The sequence below is a fragment of the Canis lupus genome, chromosome 16, assembly GCF_003254725.2.
Source record: "Canis lupus dingo isolate Sandy chromosome 16, ASM325472v2, whole genome shotgun sequence".
Lineage (NCBI taxonomy): Eukaryota > Metazoa > Chordata > Mammalia > Carnivora > Canidae > Canis > Canis lupus.
This window is the reverse complement of record NC_064258.1, coordinates 31,744,183-31,758,108: the sequence shown is the minus strand read 5'-3', so window position 1 is coordinate 31,758,108 and position 13,926 is coordinate 31,744,183. Positions and strand designations below refer to the sequence as shown.

General features: G+C 40.8%; 1 protein-coding gene across 2 annotated transcripts in view; it reads left to right on the top strand.

Moving 5' to 3' along the window:
- The first annotated feature begins 2,600 nt into the window (after positions 1-2,600).
- LOC112664515 (uncharacterized) overlaps positions 2,601-13,926 on the top strand; it is a 33,220-nt gene continuing 21,894 nt past the window's right edge. For both annotated transcript variants that reach the window (XR_003139787.3, XM_035700107.2), the window contains exon 1: positions 2,601-2,937. The gene's annotated coding sequence lies outside the window, so the exon portion shown is untranslated. The remainder of the gene's footprint in view (positions 2,938-13,926) is intronic.

Sequence of the window (13,926 nt, the reverse complement as noted above, 5' to 3'; positions counted from 1 at the left end):
TTCATCCAAAGGTATCTGTGAAAAAACAACCATGGATGAAACAGCACCATAATAATAATTTTAAAATGACACCAAAGTAGCAACTGGAGCCAACACTGCACAGAAAATGACATGTGTGTATTCAGCAAGGAGCACTAGGTGGTGGGCTAGTGAGCCCATATGCATGAGCTGGAGGTGGAGTCTTAGAGCACCAGAGAGTCAGCCTTAGCACCAGGGTGCTCACTTTCCAAGTGCTCACAGGCAAGATGGGCTAGCAGGAGAGAGAAGGACACCTATTTTACTTCTAGCAGTAATACAGGTTGTCCTCAACTCATTACTCACACATTAGTCTGTCATACAAGCATATGACAGAGGATTCTGAAGCACAACTTGTCTCTGGTGGTACTTGGTGTATGCAAGGTTGTTCTTCCCTGGCCGGAATTCTTTGATTCTGTGCACCTGTGTCTGGGCCCTGCTCAGTGTCTCATGAGACTTCAGCTGAAGCCTCTATCAGCTCCATCTCCATCAACTCCATCTCTCCATCTCTATTATTTTTCCTGGTGGGATTGCTCTTAATCTTTTAAATTCTCTCCCTCCCCCATCACCTTCCCCAGTCAGCCCCTCCCATATAAAGAGATGGAGTCCTGTTGGTGAATAAGTGGGGAAGGTGGAGAGATGTCAACAGAGAAAGAGCTAGGAAGGAGGGGAAAAAAACCCCACTTTTTCTTTAAGGAAATTTTCAGGGGAGACTTCTGTATTTTAAATCTATGTCCTTAAAAATATCCATTCTGAAAAAATTAATCTGTTCCCCATTATTACCAATTTTGGAAATTTTGAAAATGTTTAAATAAGTAAGTACTCAAAATTTAGACTATAGGGATGCAAAAGCAGTCATGAGGTGTTTAAATAATTTTAATCTTAAAAGAATTTGCCTGAAAACAATAATCAACTAATTACTAATATTATTTTGTTACTATCACTTTTTTCCTTTAGGAAAATATAACTGTGGCTGTCTCAGCAATTTCTATAGTTTTTATCGTGACTGTATCTGAACTAATTTCCTTTCTTTTGCCTGTCATTCGGTTATTTATATCTAAGGTGGGAATAATAGTTGTAGATCCCATAGGGCACTGAACAGTAGAAACTATCCTCTAGATTTAAATATGTGAGTTTAAATACAGCTTCAGGTGAGACCCCTGGGGGTTTTGCAGTGAGGAGAATGTGTAGTCACCCCTCATATTCCTTTTTTGCATATTCCACATTACTGTCTTCCAGATATAACCTGGGTTTCCCTAGAGAAACTCATAGGAATAAAAGGAGAACTAATAAAAATAATGCTTAGTAATATTACTTTTTGGCAGTACTTTTCTCTAAACTCACAAGTCCACACCAAAAACTAATCGCAAGCAGCAGGAGTCAGTCCCTGTGTAAGGAGAAATCAGCTGCTAACCAGAATCCCTGGGAAGCGATCTTGCTGGGCTGCAAATGTACAGAATTGGTCTGGTTAAATGGTCATTCTATGTTTCATTTAAAAAGATTTTTTTTCTTTTCAAATCAGGGGTAATATCATTGGCTTTTGCTTTCCTAGTGAGTAGTTAACCACAGGAGCAGAACACTGATGAGAAACACAGAGTAAGTGAGCGTGTGGTTGGGTCTCGGGATTGGTTTTTAGACTTACCTTGGAAAATAAGATTGTCATGAAATGTGGATACTGTAAAAACTGAGGAGACAGGTAGCTTTCAGTTCTTGCAGCTACTTGTCTTGCTTTGCCTTTTGCCTTCCCTCTCCACCCTTACTTCTTTCTTGACAGAAGTGATCCTGGGGATGGGCAGTACTACTTCACAAAATATTGGTCTAGAAAAGAATTGCTCTCCTTCTCTGATGAAGTTTACTGTCTTTTTTTCTTTTTTAAGATTTTATTTATTCATGAGAGACACACAGAAAAAGGCAGAGACTCAGGCAAAGGGAGAAGCACGCTTTCTGCAGGAACCTGACATGGAACTCGATGCCAGGACCCCAGGATCACGCCCTGAGCCAAAGACACTCTCAACCACTGAACCACCGAGGTGTTCCAGTTTCCTGTCCTATGGATATGCTTTTAGATACTTGGATTTCTAAGATCACCATGTCTGTTCGCAAAGCTAATATTCTCAAAGATTTATTCCTTGAAATAGATGACTATGTTTCAAAGACCCCAAAATAGACATTTTGTTGGAATTTAAAAAATGAGGGTAATCACATCAGATTTTTTATTTTGAAATACTCCAGCAGACATGTGAAGGATATTTGTGAAGAGGTGTGGCTAGGTGACACAGGAACCCCATTTAGGAAGTTTTGTAAAAATGTGAGTAATTACAAATAAGAGAGTGGCAGATAGAATAGAAAGAAGGAAACTTATTTAAGGGATATTCAAGAGGAGAACAACCAGGGCTTACTGACTGTCTCAATATAAAAAATTAAGGAAAGGAAAGTGCTAGTGTTGCTTGGTTAGTTAAGTAAGTTCCATCAGCTAGAAAATGTGTACCAGTCAGAGAAGGTAGGGTCATTATGTGCTAACAAATAAGCTCCAGATCACAAAGGCCAAAAGCAACAAATGTCTATTTCTTGCTCAGGCAGTCTGGCAACAGGATTCGTGTCTCCTAATTACTCAGGGATCCAGACTGAGTGAAGTTGCTATGATGCTACTCTTTCAAGATTCCCTCCATGTACTAAGTTAGAGGAACAGAACATAGAGAATAATGCAGCAGCTCTTGAGTCCGTTTGTATGGAAGTGATAGACACACATTCATCTGCTCATATCTTTGTAGCACGGCCATCCTTTTCACTAGTAGTAGGGAAATGTGACCTTCCATGTACATGGAACAGCAAAAACACTCAATACTGATGACTCTGGGTGTTGTCCACTGCCATAGGAAGAACAGGAGAAGCAGAAAGATGGAATGATGACCACAGTGACAGGTGAGCTCTTAGAGGCTGGTGTGCAGAGTTTGGGGCAGCATGCAAAGGTGAGAAGTACCTTGCACACGGTGGATTGGGGGTTTACTTGAGTCAGAATAAGTATACATCATCCAGGTAAGAAAGAAGGTACTGTTATATAGCTCAGGAGAGGAGATCTGACAGGTTGGGGGTGGGTGGGCAGGGGTTGCAATTTCTAGTCATCAGATACTGTGGTACTTAAAGTCATGAGAATACATGGAAACTCACAGGAAGGGAGAAAGGATGAACAGAGAACATGACTTTGGAAAACTCTAATATTTAAGGTACAGCTAAAAAAGAGCCAGAAAAAGACTGATATTTATAATTAATAGCAAAATGGAATATATGAAACATATGCCAAATTAAAAAAAAACATAGATGTATGAGTGTTTTTCATATTTACTTGGATAAAAATGAGGACCTAGACCATAATTCTCCCTCATCTGATTTCCAGTGAGCATGTTGCATATGGGTATATACGGTCCCTTAGAAGTAACCTTGAAATAACTCCATCTGCCAATCAGTCAGCTGCAGAACAGAGCTAAAAAGAATTAAATAGCTCACACAGTGAGGGAAGCAATCTTGTTAAGTTGGGTTTCTAAGTGACCCCTGACTGACATACCTCAAACTTGGGAAGTCTTTGGCTTTCATGATGTGGAGGCTGAAATCTAAAGAGCAGCTTGTCTTTTCGGTATAATGATTACAAAAACTACAAGAAAAGTGAACTTTCAAAGTTATGCTTGAGACAACCTCCAGAAGTGATCCTTGCTGCTATCAAAAGCCAGTCACTCTGTTGGGCTGAGGGCTAGGCACTAGAAGAGGTCATATGATCCAGCAGGCAAAAACCAAAAGGTCTGTGATTTAAATGAAGATGGAAATTGTCAGAGCTGGAAAGCCTAGAAAAATTGGATAATGAGATAAACCTGTTATGTTTGTGATTCCTAGGCAGAGACTGTTATTTTGAAGAGGTTATTAATTATGCAATGGGAAAACCCGAAGGATCCTTGGAGGGCCAATCCGAGGAGACATACTCTGGAGATCCCACCCATAACTCCCTCTCTGAAGCTGGGGAGGTGATCTTCTGTTTGGTTTGTTGGGAAGGACACCGCTGTTTTTGTAGATGTAGTTCTAATATAAAAGAAGAAGCATGGAGCTGAAGTAAAACACTAGTCAGGAGGCAGGATCTAAAAGCTGCCTGTGAGTCGTGAGTTTTCACAAAGAGCCTGGGAAGTGGGTGGTAAACAGAGCTGGGTTGACACCATTGACTTTTTACTGCGATTGCTGGTAATCAGTCATCTGTGCTCCATGAAGGTCATCCCCACACCAGGAATAGGAGCAAAAAAGAGATGCTCTGAAATGAGAAGAGAGGGTGATTTTCTTCAAGTCTTTGGCCTTCTGAACATGTTGGCCTGAGGCAAACAGCAGTGGGAGGGCAAATATTGTCCTGCAACAAAACCGTGTAGGTGGTAGTGAGATTCACTTTAGATGGGAAATTGAAACTGAAGGTGGAGAAGGCAGACTTTCCAAGACAGGGCAGATCTTTTTTTTAAAGATTTTATTTATTCATAAGAGACACACTGAGAGAGGCAGAGACATAGGCCAAGGAAGAAGCAGGCTCCTTGCGGGGAGCCAGATATGGGACTGGATCCCAGGATCCCGGGATCACAACCTGAGCCAAAGGCAGATGCTCAACTAGTGAGCCACCCAGGTGTCCCAAGACAGGGCGGATCTTAAGAACAGACTGTGACTGAGTTAAGTGAAAGAGAAATGACAGCCACCACCTTGTCTTCTGAATCTGCTTTCCCCAGGTCCTCATAGATGAGTCTATGATTTGTCCATGTCTATGGGTTAAATCCTACCCTGGTTTCATACCCAAGTTCTCCAGAGACAGGGAGTGTAGCAGTGAGCTTCGGCACCTTTCTCACATATTCCTGGGTACCTTTCTCACATGTTCCTGCTCAACACATACGCAGGAGCACAGAACAAAGCCTGGGCCCTGGTGTCCAGTTATGATTGCCAACCTCTCATCTTCCTTTTGGAAATTTGTTGATGCCAAGAAAATGAGCCATCTGGTGTCCCTAGGAATAAATCCAGGGGCACAGGGCCTCCCCTAATTCACTGTGCTCCCCATTTCTGGACCAGATGGGTCTCTATCTCTCAGGATGGATTAGGTTATGTTCAAGTAACAAACCACCCCTAAATCTTAGGGGTTTCATAAATATATATTTCTCATTACTATTAAAGCCTGTTTCAGTTGCTGGGAGCTCTGCTCCCTCATCTTCCTCATTCAGAGATGAATACCAAGGAGGCTTATACCATCTGGAATGTCACCAGTCACTGTGACAAAGGAGAAGAGATATGGTGAATGAGGCACTGGCATTTGTGGGCTTCTTCCTAGAAACCAAATGTGTCTCCTCTGTTTACATTGCTTTCCTAGGCCCAAACAGTACCCAAGGCCAGGATAACTTCAAGTCTAGTGGGGCAGTAGAACCCTAGCCTGCACTCAGAAGGAGCTGAGCTAGAAGTGTTGGTATACACCATAACTATTGCCTCAGCTACTGCTTTAGATTTCAACCAAACCTTTTCCCATAGGACAGAAGCTGTGCCCTGACATCCAGGAAAGTGAACAGAACAGGGAAAGGTGGTTCAGTCAGCACAGTAGAAAAAGTGCTTTAAGAGAAACTCTTCAAAACAAAACAAAACAAAAACCCTTAACTAATTGATGGATGCCATTTGCATTTGTAGTAATGCCAACACTTTATGATCAAAGTTTGAGTAGCTGGTCTATTCAGCCTAGAGCAGTGGTTCTCAGAGTATGCTCTCTGGACCAACATTATCAGTGGTCTGATCTAAGGACATATTAAAATGCAAATTCCTAGACTCCTCCTCAGACCTGCTGAATCAGGAACTCTGGGGATGAGGTCCAGACATCTGCATTTTAACAACCTCTCTAGATGAGTTGACGCATGTTAAACTCTGAGAATAGGCAAAGGAAGGAAAGGAAACTGAGCCTGGAAGAAAGATAAAGGAAAGATTGACCAAGTCTGCAGTTTCTTAACCACATCCTCATAAATGAAGGAAAAATTTTTCTACCCACCCAATATGTTGGGAAAGAGGTTGGAGAAACATGCCTAGAGAAACAAGATGTGAAAGGTAAGAGTGAGGAATGGCTAGGGATACTATCATTTCCTACCGGAAAATGTCCTTCTTTCCTAAACTTCTTTGCAAAACATCCTGGCTTTCCATACACTTTGAAAAGCCCAAGAGAGAAGTTGCACTGGAACTTTAAGGTTGGTGTGTTGGATATTCTTTTTCTTCCGTCTACAATTTCTTGGCCCACCTCTTTGGTCATGGCTGCAGGAAGCAGTAGCTACAAATGCAGATGGCCAGGATCTCATCTCTGAAGCAATGCCTACCGTTTGCTTTTTTACCCTGGGGATTCTTTGCCATCACCATGTCCAACACCTGTAGGGGTTCCACTGGGCCATTCTGATGCATGCACAGACCTGGAAGTGTAAGAATACCAACTCCCATTCAGACAACATTTGACAAAGAGAACCTAGGAATTTAAAGGCAGATACTCCCTTGGTTTCTGTCTCAGGTAGATACTTTTGGGAGAGCTATATGTTTCTCTGGGAGTCCTTGCTGGAATCAAGTCTTTTGACCATGATCTAATACTCTGTTTCAGGATCCTATCCAGGATATCACATTATACCTAGTAGTCATGCTGCCTTAGGCTCTTTTTTCAGATTTCACCGCTATAAAGGTATTCTCTTCTTCACTTTCCATATTTTATTCTTTGAAAGGAAGTCATTTTGTGCAGCCCACACAGGAGGAATAGGGAATTATGCTTTTGGTAGTTGAGGGCAGAGTATCTAGATTATTATTATTTTTAAAGATTTTATTTTATTTATTCACAACACACACACACACACATAGACAGAGAGAGAGACAGAAAGAGAGAGAGAGAGAGAGAGAGAGGCAGAGGGAGAAGCAGGCTCCATGCAGGGAGCCCGACGTGGGACTTGATCCCAGGACTCCAGGATCACGCCCTGGGCCAAAGGCAGGTGCTAAACCGCTGAGCCACCCAGGGATCCCCAGAGTATCTAGATTAAATTATTTGGAATTCTTCCTCACAGTAGATTTGTCTATTCTGCCTTATATTATTTCATTTTATTTTATCATTTATATCACCAAGACTTCATGGATATTATTATCTTTTGGGTCATAATATAATACTACTTCATTTTCTTGTATGATTTCTTCTTTGACCATTGGAAATTCTTTCAGTTGCTTCCTGTGTACTTTTGACATAACTCATCATTGGGTGTTGTATCACACGTTATCTTACAAGATGCTCCAGGGTCAATCATGTAAGCTTTCTGCTGCAGTCTTAAAATTCACTGTTTCTCCAAAGTGTCCTGGTTCTTTTTATTGGGAAGTAGAGTTAGAAAACAAGATGTGGATGTTAGGTGTTCTCTGAAAAGACTTTTATTTTTTTAAGATATATATATATATATATATATATATATATATATATATATATATATATATATATATTAATTTGAGAGAGCAGAGGGGAGAGAGAGAAGAAGCTGAACAGGGAGCCTGATGTGGGGCTCGATCCCAGGACCCTGAGATCATGACTTGAGCTGAAGGCAGATGCTTAATTGACTGAGCCACCCAGGTGCTCCTGAAAAGGCTTAAAAAAAAAAAAAAGATTTATTTATTTATTTATTCATGAGAGACACACACAAAGAGAGAGAGAGGCAGAGACATAGGCAGAGGGAGAAGCAGGCTCCTCACAGGGAGCCCAATGTGGGACTTGATCCTGGTTCCTGGATCCTGGATAACAACCCAAGCTAACTGCTGAGCCACCCAGGCATCCCCTGAAAAGGCTTTTTAAAATCTCTTTTTTATTCTTTTATTTCAATCCTCAAACAAAAGCTCCTTTGTTATTTGCCTTTCCTGAGTCTATTACATCATTTATACTTAAGAGATATATTATCTATTCCAGCTGATTATCTAAGGATCACTCAGGCCCTCTATTATACTCAACCTAACCACATTTAATTTTCCTAGGAGTATGCTTTTCCATCTTTTCTTCAGTTCCAGAAATGTTCATGACTATGGAAATCACTCGTCTTACTATATTCCATCTTGCACAGAATTAACTGGCCTAATGGAATGGTGAAATGACCTATTAAAAAGACAGTTAAGGTGACAGCTTGGGTACAAACCCTGTGGATTTGGAGTGCTCTCCTTCAGGAATCTATATATATGTACTGAACCAATAGCTGATACATGAGACTATGTCTCCGGTAGTTAGAAACATGGGACAAGGAGTTAGAGGTTGAAAGTTGGACTGGTCCCTCTCACTGTCATTTCCAGTGACCCATTTGTAAAATTTGTCTATTCTATCCATGCATTCTTATACATCATTGGTTTGGAGGTACTGGTTCCTACAAAGAAAATATTTACACAGGGGGATGAGTAAGGTTCCCATTGTAATTGACCCTGATTATCAAAAGAACCTAGATTCGTTACTATGTATAGTGCAGGGTTGTATTCTGTGAAACTCATTGGTTTACTGGGATGTCTTTGGTGTTTCCATGCCTACTTTGATGATGATGAGTGGACAATTGTGGCAAATATGGCCTGTTAGATATAAGGCAACCAAGGACTGAAATTTTTCAGGAATAAAGGTTTGTGTTACCCTAATAAGGAAAACCCTTATATTAATGAAGTTCTGGCTGAGTGTAAGGAATATTTAGAATGGATGGGGAGATAGGAGATGATAAATGTAAGTTTTAGATTTGGGACTGGCTGCAGCAATGAAGACTAGCTTATTCTGATAACCAACTAATTTTGAATCTTTAGTGAAGATTGGACTTACTACCATCCTGAAGGATCTATGATGGCACAACTTTAGGGCATGAGTGGGAGCCTAGTGATTCAAGGGATGGACTGTGTTAGAATTCTTTGAAAGACTTCTTTCTTAGATGGCCTCAGTGAGCTTTAACTGCACTACAGATTTCTGGCTTTTACCCCCAGGACTTTCCTAGGACAGTTAGAATGTTAGAAGAGCCCCCTCAGCCTTTCTGGTACATGTAAAATGTGGACTTGTACTCTGAATTGAAATCTCTTGGGACATTTTTTTTTTTAAGATTTTATTTATTCATGAGAGACACACACAGAGAGAGACAGAGAGGCAGAGACACAGGCAGAGGGAAAAGCAGGCTCCATGCAGGGAGCCCGATATGGGACTTGATTCTGGAGTCTCGGGATCATGCCCTGAGCTAAAGCAAATGCTCAACCGCTGAGCCACCCAGGCATCTTGGGACAATCATTAACAAAAGGGCAGGGGAGCACCATGGTGTCTCTAGTTGATAATTCTGACAATTGCATGTTTCTCAGAAAGTCCCAGCAAAATCAAGTTCCCATTGCCCACATGAATGACCTCAGTGTATCATCCTTGTACTAGCTTTGCCTTTTTATCTGTTTCATGCTCCTCAGATTCTTGCTCCAACTCTCTTGACTTACCAGGTAAACTATTTGCTTATTCAAACATCCTTGCATCAGGCTCTATTTTTGTGGTAATACAAATCAAAACAGATTAATGGATTTGCAGTAGCCTGAGGGAGGGGGACAAAAAATTCATGAGTATAGGAGTTTGAAATTACATGAAAAAATCTCATTGTAACTCAGGCACTAGATTAAAATATTTTTTTTCTCAAATTCTGTAGCTTAGTTAGATTTTTTTTCCCTCTTTGCTTTCTTCCCTCCACAAATTTCCATGAAGTCCCAATGAGAAGTCAGGAAATATATGACAAGATCTGGGAAATACTGAGTCATGATCTTAATGACATTATGAGATCTTGGTACAATGAAGAGTGTATGGAATACTATGTGTATGCTTGTGTGTATGTGCACGCACCCATGTGCACTGATAATTTGGTGAGGGAGACAGGGAAGACAGGAATCATATTAAAAATGACTTTCAGGTCTTTTCCCATCTGATCTTGGGTTTATACTAAAGGGCCAGGTATGAGCATAGGGCAGCAATGTGACAAAAAGAATCACTTGGCTGTTGCTAAATTGCTCTCTCTAGAGAGATGGAACCACAGACACACATATGATTGGTGTGTTTGCTGTTCTCTTTGATGAGACACCTGAGACCTAACAATTCTCTCTGCCTTCCAAGTAGGCTCCCTGCAATATACTGCCCTTGCCTAGATCACTTAGGCTCATTATCCTCCAAAATGTGACCATGATGCACAATCATCAGTTGCTCTAAAATAAACTAACAAGGAAATTACTCTCAGTATTCTTCAGAGTCAGCAACTGACTTATAATCAATCAACAACATTAGTAACTAGGGTCAGAAGCACTGACGTTTACCAAGTGGGAAAAATCATATGATCAACTGAAGGCATTTCCCTGTGGCACTGTGCCCATGCCAGAGCAGGTGAATATGAAGGTCTGTGTCACATGTCTACAAACACATGTATGCACACATGTACACACATACACACACACACTCCCTCTGTTTTAATGGGAGAAAGCATAGGGACAACTAAGTGACTTCGGGGATGATATTAAATAATTCACTGGGTATTTTAAAGATTATTATGTATTTCTACAGGACACATAATAGAAGTTGGTAAGTGATAAATGTTATTAAAATAACTGAATTAAAATGTATTTTGTATGCTAGAAAATCTTATGAAAAGACAGACGTAGAGAGAAAAATGGGATCTTGACAGAACACAACTTACAGAAGATGAAACAATCCCAAAGAAATAACAGGTCTAGGGGAGAATCTCATCCAGCACTGGGAGCCAGGAAACCTAATTTTGTTTCATTTATCCTTTTTCTACACTATTTCAATTGACAGTATCTTTTGCATAATCTCAGGGTTTCCAATTTTCCTAAGAATGGAGAACCTGTCTCTACCTTTGCTTTGCTTTTCTCCTTTTTCTTTTTCTTCTATGATTTGTTTACTGGAATTCTATATTTCTTAGATGCTGGTTCAAATAACCTGTTCTCTGCAAAATCTGTCCTGACCTGTGGCCCTGAGTTCACTTCCTCTGTGAGGTCCTGTAGCATTTATGGCCTGCATCACCATCCAGGGAGCCATAATCTGCCGTGCTTAGGGCACACACATAAAGAAGGTGTTTCCAGCTGGGCTGTTGGCATCTGAAGAGCTAGATCTTATTCATCTCTGCTTCTCTTATGCTAAGTATCATCCTTCACATATAATGGGAGCCCATAAATGATATATTTTGCTATTGATGATGGTGATATCTCCCAGAGATATTATGCCATTAATAATCCCCTTTGAAATCTTCCCAATGTGCATCTCCATGGAGATGAGTAGAGGGCACATCCACATTATTGTCTGCAATTGATGTAATAAAATTTCTGACTTTGGTATGGTACTTAATATGATTTATCTCATGTCACATAGTATCTGTAACAAAAATACTAATAATAGGATCCTCAAACACCTCTGTGAGGTAGAAAAGAATTATATTATTCCTACTGGACAGATAATAATAACTAACATTTAATGAGGGTTTGCTGTATTCCAGGCATCATTTTAAATGTTTTTCATATGAGAATTCATTCAATCTTTCTGATCATCTTATGAAGTGGGAACTATTCTTATCACTTTTATTTGGTAGATTATTTTGTACACAGTTATTCACCTCTTCCCATGTAAGAGGATCATACATCCCTGTCCATTGCTATCTGACTTGCTCATCCTTCCTATGGTAGGAATATACTTCTTTGCACATGGATATAGGGAGTTAAGTCAACAAAATATGAGTGGAAGAGACACAGTAGACCTGTTTCAATAATTTGCTTAAAGAGCCATCTCATGGCTGGCCTTTTGCTTTCTTATAATCTGCCATGAGACAAAGACACAGACTATCTCAGTGGATACCCCTCAATAAAGAAGACATGTAGAGTGGAGCCACAGAGCTCTGGGGCTTCCCTTGATCCACACCCATAACACAACATGAGTGAGGAATAAATCTTTAATGTGGCAAGCCACTGAGATTTTTGGGGCTAATGGGAGGGGGCATTTGTATAGCACAAGCAAATACTATGAGATGCATAAGACAGAAATTTTAAGTGAGTTGCCCATGGTTATCAAATGGAAAAACTCAGATTCAAAATGAAGCAACCTGGCTTACAAAGCCACCTATTTAACCACCACACAATCATGTTTCCTGAGAGTAAAGATACTGAGGTCTGGAGATGTCATCATCTCAGCTTGCCTAAATCATACATGACATATTTTACAGAGTTTGGACTAAATCTCCAAGTCCTGAGCTCTACCCATGACGTTGTCAAGATTTTGACTTGAAGAAGTATTGCTGCACTGCCTGGCAGGCAGTGCTTTGTTCCTATCACACTAGAAAAGTTTGGAATTCATTCTTATTCTTTATGGCCCAGCTGCAGGATGATCCAAAGTCAGCAGCACCACCTCGTCAGCATTCAGGCTCTGTCTCTGCAGCCGTCCTCCTTCTTGGGGATTATTTATGAGGGATGAAGGAAGAGGGGGCTGTGCAGAGTTATTTGTTTTCTGTGAAGCTAGGGGATTGGAAATGTTTTAGAAACATAACTGGTTGACACAAAGGATAAAAAGTTAAACATACAGAACCCAACATGTCCTCTCCCGGGACCCCTGTCTAGCTAACAGCAGGATTCACTCCGACAGTGTACTGCAGACTGTTCAAACAAAGGCTTGAATACAATGGTTCTGAAGGCCTCATACTGAGTTCTGCGAGAGTGTTCAAGAGAAAATGCAGCTTGAGTGCTAGTTTGGGTCTAATGCAGTGACAGTATCTGCTGGTGTGGGGTCAGAACACTTGAGAACTGAATTCAGGGATTTCTTGCTTGGTTGATGTATGTGTATGAGCAGTACTTGGAGTTAGAGAGGAATCCACATTGAGAAATAACGCACCTCTTTCTCCTTGCCCCCACCAGCATGCATTTCGGGGCAATATAACATAGAAATTATCAGTGCAACAAATTATTCTAAAGCCTTATTTTCCCCTGTTTTTACCTTTTTTTGTGAGGCTGAACAAAATGGGAAGATTTTGATAATATTAGGTGATCAATTTACTTTTGATAGGTTTTTGATAGGTTGCTGAATCAGAAAATGGGAAGGTTCCTTTGGTATCCCACCTTTAATAGTGGAAATTTTGAACAGATGATATTTGTGGCCTGGATACATTCAGTGGACTTGCCTGGGACTGTAGTTTCAAATAAACAGTAAGTTGGGACCAGTGTGCAGGTTCCCAGGACTATGAACTTTTTATGTATATCTTCTGAGAAAGCAAAACTGGTACCCTACTGGAGAGATCATCACATCACATATCACAGGTAGAAAGAAAACTACTTTGTAGTCTAAGATAAACTCAGAAAGCAAGAGCACACTGACTTAAACTAGTCCTCCCCTTACTTCCCCGAATCCATGTAGCCCTGGGCTCTAGTTTCGATGCTATTCTGTAACGAAAACTGCTCTGTCCCTGACTTTTGCAATCCTGACTTCTGTAATTATAGGACGAGCCTTGCATTTAGGATATTCACGTGAAGGAGCTGATGTTTTCCCACTGACAACAGACCTGTGGTACCTCCATAAGTTAGTTCAAGTCTTTCAAGCAGTAGATGCAAAGACTGGATTAGAAGTACAAGAAGAGCTTTCTTCTGGGAAATCTCTGTGAAGGATTAAGGTTGAGGGAACAGAAGGAATCACAGAGAGCCGTCAGACTACAAAACAGGTGTGACACCTACAGAAACAGTGACAGGGGTAGGTGGGAAGAAGGGGTGGGAACAAAGCCTCAGACGCAGTGCAGTCCTGTGAAAATCTTGGCCCACATCTGTAGGGAGTCCTGAGCTAAAGTTGCCAGCAGAAGGATTTTCTATTGGGAAGGGATTCTCCACTTCAAATCCATC